The sequence below is a fragment of the Heloderma suspectum genome, chromosome 1 (assembly GCF_057233095.1).
Source record: "Heloderma suspectum isolate Gila_16-S chromosome 1, 16-S_ref, whole genome shotgun sequence".
NCBI lineage: Eukaryota > Metazoa > Chordata > Lepidosauria > Squamata > Helodermatidae > Heloderma > Heloderma suspectum.
The window spans coordinates 284,360,850-284,376,469 of NC_139458.1; the positions used below are offsets into that span (position 1 = coordinate 284,360,850).

General features: G+C 46.3%; 1 protein-coding gene across 1 annotated transcript in view; it reads right to left on the reverse strand.

The window, feature by feature from the left end:
* The window catches only part of CSMD1 (CUB and Sushi multiple domains 1), a 1,446,416-nt gene that overhangs the window by 445,533 nt on the left and 985,263 nt on the right, over positions 1 to 15,620 (reverse strand). The window lies entirely within an intron of this gene.

Here is a 15,620-nt window from a genome sequence, read left to right on the forward strand (position 1 = left end):
GAATTAAGGTTAATCTCTCTCTCTCTCTCTCTGTGTGTGTGTGTGTGTTGGTTCTCCCAAATCTAAACATACCAAGATGTTTAGATTTGGTCCTTAATGAAGACTTTAAAACAAATTAAAATATATGAATAAATATAAATTTATTCTTAACAAGAATACTATTTATGACATTAACCAGTAAACTGTGTCTATTATATTGCTCTAACTACAGTATTTTCAGGTTGATGTTTTAAAAAACCAGATCAATCTGACTCACAATACTTAAACTAATACATTGCACCCAATTCTTCTGAACTTATATTATTTCGTATGAAGCTGAGGTTGAGTAATAACAGCATAAACTAGCTTTGGATGCAGAATAAATAAATTATCATAGGACTGGGAGTAGTATTGTTTTGTTGTTGTTTATTCGCTCAGTCACTTCCGACTCTTCGTGACTTCATGGACTAGCCCATGCCAGAGCTTTCTGTCGGCCGTTGCCACCCCCAGCTCCCCCAAGGTTGGGTCCGTCACCTCCAGAATATCATCCATCTATCTTGCCCTTGGTCGGCCCCTCTTCCTTTTGCCTTCCACTTTCCCTAGCATCAGCATCTTCTCCAGGGTATCCTGTCTTCTCATTATGGGGCCAAAGTACTTCAGTTTTGCCTTTCATATCATTCCCTCAATTGAGCAGTCTGGCTTGATTTCCTGGAGGATGGACTGGTTTGATCTTCTTGCAGTCCAAGGCACTCTCAGAATTTTTCTCCAGCACCACAGTTCAAAAGAATCTATCTTCCTTTGCTCAGCCTTCCTTATGGTCCAGCCCTCACAGCCATAGGTTACTATGGCGAATACCATTGCTTTAACTATGCAGACCTTTGTTGTCAGATGTCTCTGCTCTTAACTATTTTATCAAGATTTGTCATTGCTGTCCTCCCAATAAATAAACGTCTCCTGATTTCCTGGCTGCAGTCAGTGTCTGCAGTGATCTTTGTGCCTAGAAAGACAAAGTCTGTCACTGCCTCCACGTTTTCTCCCTCTATTTGCCAGTTCAAGCTGGTTGCTATAATCTTGGTAGGGGTGAACGAAAGTCACTTACCTTTTCTCGCAGCTTTTTCGCGGTGGGGGGGAGCGCTTCGCTGCTCCCCCCGCGAAGTTCAGGCCGGGGGGGGAGGCTTCCCGCCTCGCCTGGCCGAAATTCAGGCCGGGGAGGAGGCTTCCCGCCTCGCCTGGCTGAAATTCAGGCCGGGGAGGAGGCTTCCCGCCTCGCCCGGCCGCGAACACGAAAGTACAAAAAAAAAAAAAAAAAGTCCCCTGATAGGCTACGTGACGATTCACGTAGCCTATCACGGCTAGATCTGGAAAGTCAGCCGTGATAGGCTATGTGAATCATCACGTAGCCTATCACGGGTGACTTTAAAAAAAAAGAAAAAAAAGCGCGTACGCGAATGGCGGCCCCCATAGGGAGCCGCCATTCGCGTTCCTTATTTAGTTGCTGTAGTCTACGTCAATGTTTACGTAGACTACGGCGAAAATAAGGGCAATGCAAATAGCGTTGCCCTTATTTTCGCCGTAGTCTATGTAAACATTGACGTAGACTACAGCGACCAAATAAGGAACGGGAATGGCGGCTCCCTATGGGGGCCGCCATTATCCGTACACACTTTTTTTTTTTTTTTTAAAGTCACCCGTGATAGGCTACGTGACGATTCACGTAGCCTATCACGGCTGACTTTGCAAATCTAGCCGTGATAGGCTACGTGAATCGTCACGTAGCCTATCAGGGGACGTGTTTTTTTTTTCTTTCATTGCAATGGCGGGGGCGGCAGCCGGTCAAAAGACCGGCTGCCGCTCCCGCCCCGCTTGAACACCGGACGAACCGCCAGCCGGACCCGCCGCCGGGAGGGACATTCAGGGAAGGTAAGTCCCGTCCCAGGGGGGGGGGCGGGGGGCGGGGGGGCAGAGGATTTCTCCCCGAAACTTGTTCGGGGGGCCGAACACGTTGGCGCTCAGCCCCCCGAAGTTTCGGGGAGAAATTCTCCGCCATCCCTAAATCTTGGTTTTTTTGAGGTTTAACTGCAACCGAGCTTTTGCACTTTCTCCTTTCACCTTCTTCATAAGGTTCCTCAGCTCCTCCTCGCTTTCAGCCATCAAAGTGGTATCATCTGCATATCTGAGATTGTTAACATTTCTTCCAGCAATTTTAACTCTAGCCTTGGATTCATCAAGCCCAGCACGTCGCATGATGTGTTCTGCATACAAGTTGAATAGGTAGGGTGAGAGTATACAACCCTGCCGTACTCCTTTCCCAATCTTAAACTTGGTCGTTTGTTATACAGATTCCTCAGGAGGCAGACAAGATGACTTGGTATCCCCATACTACCAAGAACTTTCCATAATTTGTTATGATCCACACAGTCAAAGGCTTTAGAATAGTCAATAAAACAGAAATAGATGTTTTTCTGAAACTCCCTGGCTTTCTCCATTATCCAGCGGATATTGGTAATTTGGTCTCGAGTTCCTCTGCCTTTTCTAAACCCAGCTTGTACATCTGGCAATTCTCGTTCCATGAATTGCTGGAGTCTACCTTGCAAGATCTTGAGCATTACCTTACTGGCATGTGAAATAAGTGCCACTGTTGGATAGTTTGAACATTCTTTGGTTTTTCCCTTTTTTGGTATGGGGATGTAAGTTGATTTTTTCCAATCTATTGGCCATTCTCGTGTTTTCCAAATTTGCTGGCATATGGCATGCATCACCTTGACAGCATCATCTTGCAAGATTTTGAACAGTTCAGCTGGGATACCACCGTCTCCTGCTGCCTTGTTATTAGCAATGCTTCCTAAGGCCCATTCAACCTAGGGATGTACAAAAGTCACTTGCCTTTTCGCAGCGTTGATTCGCGGTGGTGGGGAGGCGCTCCATCCCTCCCCCTGGAATCCTCCCTGGCCTGGCTCTGCTCCGCAGCGGCTCCACGCAACAGAGTTCCGGCAACAGCCAACTGCTGCGGCCGCAAATGGTGACTGCCGTAGCGGCTGCCATTTGTGTCTTGCCAGGCTGCCATGATAGGCTACGTAAGTATTTACGTAGCCTATCACAGCAAAGGGCAGGGGCACAAACGCTGGCTGCTACGCCGTTTGCGCTGCTGCTCTTTCCATGATAGGCTACGTAAATACTTACATAACCTATCACGGAAATAGCAGTGGCGCAAATGGCATCGCGACCGCTGCTTGCGCCCCTGCTTTTTGCTGTAATAGGCTACGTAAATACTTACATAGCCTATCACGGCAGCCTAACAGGACACAATTGGCGGCAGCTACGGCAACCACCATTTGCGGCCGCAGCAACTGGCTGAAAGACCAGCTGCCGCCGCCGCCGCCACCGGAGCCACTGTCGGAGCCACCACCAGAGCCACCACCGCCGGAACATATGCCCCAGGTAAGCTTCGTCCCAGGGGGGATTCCGCGGGGTGGCGGGGGGTGGGAGGCCGTTCTGCCACGGGTTTTGGGAGGCCGAGTGCCAGTGCATTCGGCCTCCCTGAAATCTGTGGCGGAATTCTCTGCCATGCCTAATTCAACCTCACTCTTCAGGATGTCTGGCTCTAACTCACTGACGACACTGTCAATTCTATCCCCAATATTACTATCCTTCCTATACAGATCTTCTGTATATTCTTGCCACCTTTTCTTGATCTCTTCTGCTTCTCTTAGGTCCTTGCCATCTTTGTTTTGATCATACCCATTTTTGCCTGGAATTTACCTCCGAAGTCATGTTTCTGATTTTCTGGAAGAGGTCTCTTGTCCTTCCTATTCATTATCTTCTTCCGCTTCCGCGCACTGCTTGTTTAAAAATAATTCCTTATCTCTTCTGGCTAAACTCTGGAATTTTGCATTTCATTGGGCATATCACTGTTGCATTTTGCTTTCCTTCTTTCTTTCTGGGCTACTTCCAGTGTCTCAGGAGACAGCCATCTTGCCTTCTTGGTTTTCTTTTTCTTTGGGACGTTTTTTGTTGCCGCCTCCTGAACAATGTTGCGAACTTCTGTCCATAGTTCTTCCGGGACCCTATCTACTAAATCTAGTCCCTTAAATCTATTACTCACCTCCACTGCATATTCATGAGGAATATTAGTGAGCTCATATCTAACTGATCTGTGGGTCTTCCCTATTCTCTTTAGTCTGATTCTAAATTGTGCAATAAGAACTTCGTGATCTGAACTACAGTCAGCTCCAGGTCTTGTTTTTATCAACTGTATAGATGTCTGCCACCTTTGGCTACAAAGGATGTAGTCAATCTGATTTCAGTGTTGACCATCTGGTGAAGCCCATGTATAAAGTTGTCTCTTAGGTTGTTGGAAGAGAGTGTTTGTTATGCACAGTGAGTTGTCTTGGCAAAGTTCTATCAGCCTATGTCCTGCTTCATTTTGTTCTCACAGACCATGCTTGCCTGTAATTCCAGGTGTTGTTTGACTACCCACCTTAGCATTCCAGTCTCCTGTAATGAAAATAACATCTCTTTTTGGTGTATTATCCAGTAGGTGCTGCAGATCCTCATAGAACTGATCTACTTCTGCTTCTTCAGCATCTGTGGTTGGGACATATATTTGAATCACTGTGATGTTAAATGGCTTACCCTGAATTCGAATTGAGATCATTCTATCATTTTTTGGATTGTATCCAAGCACTGCTTTAGCCACTTTATTATTAATTATGAAGGCTACTCCATTTCTTCTGTGGTCCTCTTGTCCTCAGTAGTAGATCTGTTGGTCATTTGATGTGAAGTGGCCCATTCCAGTTCACTGACACTCAGAATGTCTATATTTAATCTTGACATCTCCCCAATAACCACATCCAATTTGCCCTGGCTCATAGACCTTACATTCCAGGTTCCTATGGTGTGTTGATCTTTAGTACGTTGGATTCGTCATTCACCACCAGCACCATCGGCTGCTAGCTGTCCTTTCGGCTTTGAGCTAGCTGTGTCATCACATGTGGGGCTAGTTGAACTTATCCTCTGTTCCTCCCCAGTAGCATTTTGACCATCTTCCGACCTGGGAGTCGCATCTTCCGATGGTATACCGACATATCTCTGGTTGTACTGATCCATTTAGTTTTCACGGCAAGTATACTGGGGTAGGTTGCCGTTACCTTCCCCAGGGATCGTATTTAGTCTGACCTCTCTGCCATGACCTTCCCATCTTGGGTGTCCCTTCACAGTTTAGCTCATGGCGTCATTGAGGTGCTCAAGCTCCAGCACCATGACAAGGTTAGATGCTTTATTGAATCTACAGTGCAGCTATTACATTACGAAGCACTGGAAGAGATCTATTTGTGCATAGCATATATGTAGCTATACTATGGTCAAAACATTTCTCTGGGCAGCTAGAAGCCAAGTCTAGACAAATCAAACCAAACATGAAATTAACATTTTAATTATCAAAGCAATTAACTACTAGAATTTTCTGAGTGATGCAATGGATTCAGCAAATAAACATTTTAAATCTCTGCTCCCATCAGGACACTCCACAAGATTATTAGCATATGCCAAATACAGTCTGTGCTCTACTGAAAGTAATACTTGATCACAATATGCCTTACAATTAATGTATGGGATTATTTCTTGGATCGCAAACTAGGTAGAATGGTAAACTTTCTCTTTAGCAATTCCGAAATAAGCCCTCAAAAAACCTTTCCAACTCATCCTTCATTGTGAATTCAGCAGTTCTAAAGATCAACACACCATAGGAACCTGGAATGTAAGGTCTATGAGCCAGGGCAAATTGGATGTGGTTATTGGTTTATCACATAATACAGGAACACAGGAAGTTACCTCAAACTGTGATCAGACTGTTGGTCCATCTAGCCCAGTATTTCCAACACTGACCGGCAACAATGGCTCCCCAGGGTTTCAGGGAGGAATTTTTCCAGCCCTACCTGGACATGCTGCTGGGGACTGAGCCTGGGACCTTCTGCCTGCCAAGCAGGGGCTCCGCCACTGAGTTAATCGGATATTGTTATACTGATTTTTCCCAGGACGTCTAGCAACAGAACTAAAAAAATGTTAACATAATTTTGTTTAAGATTAGATGCAATGGCTTTCTGATTGCTCTTGTTAAAACCAGGAAAATTGACAAAGCTAAATATAATAAAACTCATTTCACTGTCAAACATGAATTTGTGTGCGAATGTTGCAAATATGAGCCATCTTGCGTTAGGCATTCTTTAGCTATGTGTCCAAAAATAGGCCAGCTTTTTGCTACACGGCAGCACAGCACGAAGGAAATCTACTTTAATTTACCCCCTGCTGCTACTTAAATAGCTATGGCAAATTATACAAAACATGATTTGTAGAAATACATTTTATCAGCAGGTGCAATGGATTCAGAATCTGACAGCTCAAAAGGAGTTTTTATTGACAGAAGTGACTAAAATTCTACAGCTACTTGTTTTTTTTCTTCTTGTAGGATGATAACTGCATTTACAGTATGCTGAAGGTTTACTCAGCCGTACTAGCTGAAGGAAGCTCCTCCCTCCCTCCCTCCCTCCCTCTCTTTCTTTCTTTCTTTCTTTCTTTCTTAAGTAAAAATAATGAATAACTGAATTTCTTTTTAGATTCTGTGAAAAGTTAATGACCTAACCTATGACCTAATAAATGGCAGACATTTAGATCTAGTATTATAGCCTTTATATTTCAATACCTGCATCTAAACTTACATCAGAGAGCAGACACAATCTCAGATGAGCACTGAGCAACAAGCACACACAGATAACACACAGAGACACAAAGAACAGTCCCACCCAATATCAAGGGGTTGAGTCTGATTAAGTAGGAAGGGCTAAACCCTATTTGCAGAAAAGGGTTTCTTGAAGGATATGACTTAGCCCCTAAATCATATCCTTGAAGAACCTCTTCCTGCAAACAGGCGCCCTACAGCTGCAACATCTTGCTGTTGGAGATGCAGGCATCCATCTTTGAAAATCCATCACACAGTAATAAGCAGGGCCAACTCCAGCCTTGATGGCCCAGCTTGGCAAGGTTTCTGCTGCTGGTGGCGATGTGCAAATCAGCAAAACCCAGGCTCACTGAGGTTCTCTGAATTCCACCTTGAAGCTTGTTCTGACTCATGCCCATATCAGATTGCCAACAGGGTTTTTTCTGCCTGAAAATTCATGCCCATTTTTCCAAATGTATGCATCAATGGTGCACATTTTTAAAATGTATGCATTTTTCTCCCATGGATTAAAGCACGTTTGTGCACATTTTTCAAGCTAATTTTCTTTTCCTTCCATGAAGCACATCGCAAACCCAGAAGTGTATGGATTTCAACCACAGATTGTGTTCGGGTCTAGGAGATGCAAACTGGGTAAATTCTGGTCAAGCAAATGAAACAAATTTCTCATACACCCCTATCTAGCGATCCCCCTCCTCTATCAGCGGGCCCTGGCTGGTGCAGTGGCAGCACTCAAGATATGCTTAATTTCCCACAATGCCTCCGAACAATGCTAAGCCAGGGACATTGTGGGAAATGAAAACTGGCTAGATCCAGCCGCTCGACACTGTTCAAAATGCCAGCCCCTCCCCAAATAGGAAGTTGGGGGCAAGGCAGAAATCATCAGTGAACCTAGGGAACTAAAGACCTCACACCGGCCCAAGGAGATCAGGCGTTGACACTGGCATGAGAGATAACTTGAAGCTGGCCTGTGCCTGCTATACTGGTGGAGGGTCACCACAGTTACAAGGTACATAATGCCCTGCAATTAGAAAAAGAGTCACAAGCCCTCACTGTTAGGAGGCCCAGAACTGTTTGCTTAAGGATAGAATTTCCCTCCCAGGTGCAGCATGCTGAGAAGCAGAAGGAAAGAACTCACATGCTGACTATCCTACATGGAAGCTGACTATCCATCTTGTTTCCTTAATCTGTATCTGAATCCTAAAACAGTTGAAAAGCATCCTCAGTCCTGGATTGAGGGAGAGTGCCCATGCCCAATGAACATGTCTGTAGCGTAGAGAGAGAAGGTGATGGGATACTGGTTGTTATGGCTGTAGCTGGTATCACCATGAAAGATACGATGACCTCACTTCTTTGACAGTTTTGAAGAAACCTAGCTTTTACATAGTCATTCTCTGAGCTCTCCTCCTGGGGTACCTTGGAGCTCTATCCCCTAAACATATATTTCATACATACATAATATAATATAATATAATATATGCCTGATGAGCAGGGTTGGCTTTCATTCCTAATTAGATAAGTAAACACAACTAATGAGCAACATAAACATTTCTCTTTCATTCACCCTGAATGATCACTCTCATTTATTTATTTGATTTGTACCCCACCTTTCTAACAAAATATGGCACTCAAGGCAGCTTACAGGCACAATTAAAATTGGTTACAACAATATAACAATATATTAAAATACAATAAAACATAACAATTACAGAATAAGAAAAGAAAAGAAAAAGCACCCAACCCAACAGATGAACTTACAGTAGGGATGTACGAAAGTAACTTACCTTTTTGCAGCTTGGCTTCACGGTGGGGGGGAGGCGCTTCGCTTTCCCCCCCAAAGTTCAGGCGAGGGGGAGGAGGCGTCCCGCCTCGCCTGGCTGAAATTCAGGCCGGGGGGGGGAAGTGCCCCGCCTCGCCCGGCCAAAATTCAGGCCGGGGAGAAGTGCCCCATCTCCCCGGCCACAAAACAAAAAGTAAAAAAAAAAGACCCTGTGATAGGCTACGCGATGATTTACGTAGCCTATCACGGCTAGATTTCCAAAGTCAGCCGTGATAGGCTACGTAAATCGTCACGTAGCCTATCACGGGTGACTTTAGAAAAAAAAAAGTGCGTATGCAAATGGCGGCACCCATGGGGCACCGCCATTTGCATTCCTTATTTTGGCACGTCTAGTCTACGTAAAGATTTACGTAGACTACGGCAAAAATAAGGGCAACGCAAATAGCGTGCCCTTATTTTCACCGTAGTCTACGTAAATCTTTACGTAGACTAGACGTGCCAAACTAAGGAACACAAATGGCGGCACCCCATGGGTGCCGCCATTTGCGTACGTGCTTTTTTTTTTTTTCAAAGTTACCCGTGACAGGCCACGTGACGATTTACGTAGCCTATCACGGCTGACTTTGGAAATCTAGCTGTGATAGGCTACGTAAATCATTACATAGCCTACCATGGGTGTTACTTTTTTTCTTTACTTTAGTTTTTTTTTTTTTGCAATGGCGGCGGCGGCAGCCGGTCGGGAGACTGGCCACCGCCCCCGCCCGTGACGAACCGCTGCCGAACCGCCGCCGGGACCCGCCTCCGAGAGGGACATTCACCGAAGGTAAGTCCTGTCCCAGGGGGGCGGGGGGCCGGCGGAGAACTTCCCAACCAACTTCGGGGGGCCGAATGCGTCGGCGCTTGGCCTCCCGAAGATTCGGGGAGAAATTCTCCGCCATCCCTAACTTACAGGCCAAAGGTCTTCTTGGATAAAGTGGTCTTTGCCTGCCAGCAGAAGGACAATAAAGAGGGAGCAAACCTCGCCTCCCTTGGGAGGAAGTTCCATAGTCTGGGAGCAGCCACCGAAAAGCCCCTCTCTCAGGGCACCACCAAATGCTCCTCTGTAGGCAGTGGTCTTGAAAGAAGGGCCACTCCAGGAGATCTTAAGAACTAGACAAGCTCATATGGGAAAAGGTAGTCTTTCACGTAGCCTGGTCCCAAGTCATATAGGGCTTTATAGGTCATCACCAGCACTCTGAATTCTCCCCAGAAACAAATCGGTAGCCAGTGAAACTGCTGTAACAAGGGAGTCACATGCACCATGTTACTAGCCCTGGTCAACAGTCTGGCTACAGTATTCTGGACCAGCTGAAGTTTCTGAACAGTTTTTGAAGGCAGCCCCACATATAGCATGTTAAAGTAGTCAAAACGGGATGTAACTAAGGCATGCATAACATCAGACATCTTTAGAAATGGGCACAGTTGGGGCACTAGCCTCAGCTGTGCAAATGCACTCCTGGCCACCACTGAGACCTGGGCATCTAGAGTCCAAGAGAACACCCAAACTGCGGGCCTGAGTCTTCAGTAGGGATGGTGCAGATGTCTGACTGGGTCCAGGAGACTGTCGGGCTCCCCCACCCCACCCCCAGACCGTACCTGCCAAGCCCCTGGCCCCACTCGCCCCCACTCAACCCTCTCGGATGCTTCCCACACTCACCTGGACCCATCCGTGAGTGTCCACCATTTTTTTTGCAGAGGGTTTTGTTTTTGTTTACAAAAAAGGAGCTAATTAAAATGCATATATTTAAATATGCACACATCCAGGCTGGGAAAGCTTGATCTACTCAATATTAGAGGCATTATGCCTCTAATGTTGCATGGATCAAGCTTTCCCAGCCTGAATGTGCACATATCTAAATATGCACATTTTTAATTGGCTCATTTTTTCATTTTTTTAAAAAAAACCTCGGCAAAATGGTGGGCACTAATGGATGGGACCCAGGGTGAGTGCAAGTGGCTTGTTGAGCTTGTGGAGGCTCAAGCGTGGGTCCAGGGGGGCTCGAATGGGGGCAGTGGTTCAGCAGGTGTCCGCTGATAATGGGCGGGGGTGTGTTCACACATCCGTAGACTTCAGGGGGAGTGTAACCCCACCCAGCTCAGGTTGAATCCCAATTCCCCGATCTGCCTTTTGAGTGAGCAGGAGCTCCACTGTCTTATGTGGCTTAAGTTTCAATTTGTTTGCCCTAATCCAGTCTATTACTGACATCAGGCACTGATTTAGAACCAGAACAGCTTCCTTGGATTTAGATGGAAAGGAGGGATAGAGTTGGGTGTCATCAGCACCATTAGCTATGAATAAGTAATGTACTTAATTTGTTTGATACCTATGTAAAAAAAATAAGGTAGCAGAACAAAAGCTGTCCTGAATGTGAATGAAAATATATTAATTAGGAATATTTAACATACTCCAAATGGCCTTTTTGGCTCCCCCGTCCTTTCTTCTTCTTCTTCTTGGAAACCTCCCTCAGCACAGTTTGGCAAAGTTGCTAATATATGACCAGATAAAGCCAGCAAAACAGCAGTGCTTCAAAGAGCGCAGAAAGGCAGTTTTAGTGTAAAAATATCACAAAACTAAGATTACCTCAAAGGTAGCTAAACTACATAAGAAAGCTGCTGTTAATACATGATGTTTGTAGTATGGAGCTTTGTTAGTGAACTTTCCAAAGGTACAGCAGTATACCCATGGGAGTTTCTGCTTTTAAGCAAATGTAGATTATCCTTTCGCTTTTTCTAAAAGGGCAAATTCTGCTTACCTTAAGCGTAAGGTGCAGTCTTATCAGACTTTACACCTGGTGACTAGGGCTCAGTGTACACAATTTCTCCATCCTTTTTTTAGCAAGCAAATCCTTTGAATCAATAAAACAACCATATTGTACTACACGCTTTCCTACATGCATTTTATAAACAGTTCTATTTCTGATATCCTGGGAAATAAACTGACCAATACAGCCTTAATCCTCCATGACTCAATCAAAACAGAAGAGAAAATATAGCACATAGGCTCCTTTTTGACACACCCACAGACATGGTTTTGACAGTGGATGGCTTTTTACCATGGAATCCGGATCTCACAGGAATGGGTGCCCTTTCGATAGTGTTGCAGACACATGGGAATTCCTTTTCAATGCGTAGATCCCACATGACTGAAGACTGCATCTAAATGATGCAACCATGGGGGTGTTTCCATCAGCGATTTACTTCGGGCTGGCTGTGTGCTGAAGTCATTAGAGATACATGACATCATGGCCATCCAGCTGCCGCCCCAGAGCTTATCAGGGAGAAACCAAATTTCCTGAGACTGCTTAAAGTCTGATTCTTTTCCTTAAGTCAGGTTCTCCTCTATATAGTTGCTGTGTGCCTCAACTCCCACATTTACCTTGGGTATGCTGGCCCTGCCCAGGGGTGTGCCTTTCACCGTGACCCCAGTCAAGGGATATTTTCTGTGTGTTTCCTGTCCCTGCACAAACCAATTAGTTCTCAGTATACTGTAGGCACCCTTGAATGAAACAGATTATCTAGATCCATTTCAATTGGGCTTCAGGCCTGGTTTTGGAACGGAAACTGTATTGGGATGACGACGTCTGCTGGAACAGGGACAGGGGGAGTGTGATTCTGTTGATTCTCCTGGACCTCTCAGCGGCTTTTGATACCATCAAGCATGGTATCCTTGTGGATAGGTTGTCTGGGTTAGGAGTTGGAGGCACTGCACTACAGTGGTTCTGCTCCTACTTGGATGATCGATTCCAGAAGGTGGTGCTGGGGGATTATTGCTCTGTGCCTTGGCAATTATGCCATGGGTTTCCACAGGGCTCTGTTTTATCCCCTATGCTGTTCAACATCTACACGAAACCACTGGGGGAGGTTATCCGGAGGGGTGGGCTGAGGTGCCATCAATATGCAGACGACACCCAGCTCTCTCCCTCTTTTTCATCAACCCCCGGTGAGGCAGTGGCTGCTCTGAATCAGTGCCTGGGCATGGTAATGGACTGGATGAGGGCCAATAAACTGAAACTCAATCCAGACAAGATGGATGGAATGTTAGTGGGTGGTTCATCTGCCTGGCTAAGTGATGTTCAACCTGTTCTGGAGGGGTTGCACTCCCCGTAAAGGATCAGGTTCATAGTTTGGGGGTGCTCTTGGACCCAGAACTGTCACTTGAGGCACAGGTGAACTGAGTGGCACTGAGCACTTTTTATCAGCTTAGGCTGGTATACCAACTACGCCCTTATCTGGACAGAGATAGCCTAGCTACAGTGATCCATGCTCTGATAACTTCTCGTCTGGACTACTGCAATGCGTTATATGTCGTGAGGCTGCCTTTGAAAACGGTCCGGAAACTTCAGCTAGTCCAAAATAATGCAGCAAGATTGTTAACAGGTACTGGCCAACAAGATCACATTACACCAGTCCTTTTCCAGCTGCACTGGCTGCCAGTCCTTTTCCAGGCCCAGTTCAAAGTGCTGGTATTAACATTCACAATACCCTAAATGGCTTGGGGCCAGGTTATCTGAAGGATCGCCTCCTCCCATATGTGCCTGCCCAGACTCTAACATCATCACCAGCAGTCCTTCTCTGTGAGCCCCTGCCAAAGGAAGTGAGGTGGGTGTAGGGGTGCACAAAAGTCACTTACCTGTCCTCGAAGCTTTTCGCGGTGGGGGGGGAGGCGCTTCACTGCTCCCCCCGCGAAGTTCAGGCCGGGGGGGGAGGCTTCCCGCCTCACCCGGCCGAAATTCAGGCTGGGGCGGAGGCTTTCTGCCTCGCCCGGCCGAAATTCAGGCCAGGGAGGAGGCGCCTCGCCTCGCCCGGCCGCAAACTAAAAAGTTAAAAAAAACCCACCCCCGTGATAGGCTACGTGACGATTAACGTAGCCTATCACGGCTAGATCTGCAAAGTCAGCCGTGATAGGCTACGTAAATCGTCACGTAGCCTACCACGGGTGACTTAAAAAAAAAAAAGCGCGTACGCAAATGGCGGCCCCCATAGGGAGCCGCCATTCGCATTCCTTATTTGGTCGCTGTAGTCTACGTAAATCTTTATGTAGACTATGGAGAAAATAAGGGCAACGCAAATAGCGTTGCCCTTATTTTCGCCGTAGTCTACGTAAATCTTTACGTAGACTACAGCGACCAAATAAGGAACACGAATGGCGGCTCCCTATGGGGGCCGCCATTTGCGTACGCACTTTTTTTTTTTTTCAAAGTCACCCGTGATAGGCTATGTGATGATTAACGTAGCCTATCACGGCTGACTTTGCAGATCTAGCCTTGATAGGCTACGTTAATCGTTACGTAGCCTATCACTGGGGTGTTTTTTTTTTCTTTTCTTTTGAAGTTCGTGGCCAGGGAGACGGGGCGCTTCTCCCCGGCCTGAATTTCGGCCGGGCGAGGCGGGAAGCCTCCCCCCCGGCCTGAATTTCGGCCGGGCAAGGAGGGAAGCCTCCCCTCCCGGCCTGAACTTCAGGGGGAGCAGCGAAGCGCCTCCCCCCCACCGCGAAGCAAGCTGCGAGACCAGGTAAGTGACTTTTGTGCACCCCTACCGGCTGTGGAATGAGCTCCCTAGAGACGTTCGCCAGGCACTTGCGTTGTACTCTTTCTGGTGCCAGGTGAAGACAGTTTATTCTCCCAGTATTTTAGCATTTTAGTTTCCTAGTCTTTTAGCTTTGATGTTTTAAACCTGTATTTTAAATCTTTGCATTGCTGCTAGGTTTTATTCTGGTTGTACTATCATATTGTGGTTTTAAGCTTACATATTTTATATTGTTTTATGCTGTGTTTTGTGGTTTCAATGTCTGTGAACTGCCCAGAGAGCTTCAGCTATTGGGCAGTATAGAAGTGAAATAAATAAATAATAAATACACAGGTGAGTCTCATGAAGGGATGGAAGAGAATTTCGTTTGATCCACATTGTTAAGCAAATTGACCTAATTTGCATTGTCTGGACTAATATCAGATTAGAACACAGTTATCCTTTAAATTCACCAAATTTTGTGATGGAGTTCTAGGGATGTACGAAAGTCACTTACCTGTTAATGAAATGTGATTCGAGGTAGGGGGGAGGTGCTCCGTCCCTTCCCCCGAAATTCTGGCTGGGGGGGAAGACGCTCCATCCCTCCCACCCATAATTCTGGCCGGGGGGGGGAGGCACTCCCTCCCTCCCCTCCCGAATCCTGGCCGGCCGGGTCCGCAAATGGCGGCAGCCGTAGCCGCTGCCGTTTGCGTCCCTGCAGTCAGCCGTGATAGGCTACATAAATGTTTACATAGCCTATCACAGCTGAGTAAAACAAAAAACAAAAAAAAGCGTGTACGCAAATGGTGGTGCCCATGGGCGCCGCCTTTGCGTTCCTTATTTTGGCACGTCTAGTCTACGTAAACATTTACGTAGACTACGACAAAAATAGCTATGCTATTTGCATTCCCCTTATTTTTGCCATAGTCTACGTGAATGTTTACGTAGACTAGACGTGCCAAAATAAGGAATGCAAATGGCGGCGCCCATGGGCGCCGCCATTTGCGTACGCGCGTAGGTTTTTTTTACTCAGCCGTGATAGGCTACGTAAACATTTACGTAGCCTATCACGGTATTTTTAAAAATCTAGCCATGACAGTCTATGTAAATCTTTACGTAGCCTATCATGTTTTTTTGTTTGTTTGGTTTTTTTTACTGGAAATGGCAGCGGCGGCAGCCGGTCGGAAGACCGGCCGCCGCAGCAGCCGCCACCGCCGCATCGCCACTGCAGCCGCCAGGAAGATTCGCCCAAGGTCAATCCCATCCTGGGGTGGGCGGGGGGGGCAGACCGTTTCGCCACCGATTTCGGGGGGCCAAATGCGCTGGCATTTGGCCTCCCCGAGATTCGTGGCGAAATTCTCTGACATCCCTATGGAGTTCTCAGCGCAAAAACTGCACAAAAACGCCTATATTAGGTAAAGTTGTGCACAGAAATGTTGATTTTAGGGGAAGTGCATAGAAAAATTCCTATGTTAAAGGAAATTGCATATAAAATACATCTGTTAGGGGGAGCCACATATGAAAATAAATGCAAATTTTAGGGTATTTTTTTAATTCACAGAATGATGTAGAAATTGGCTGGAATGG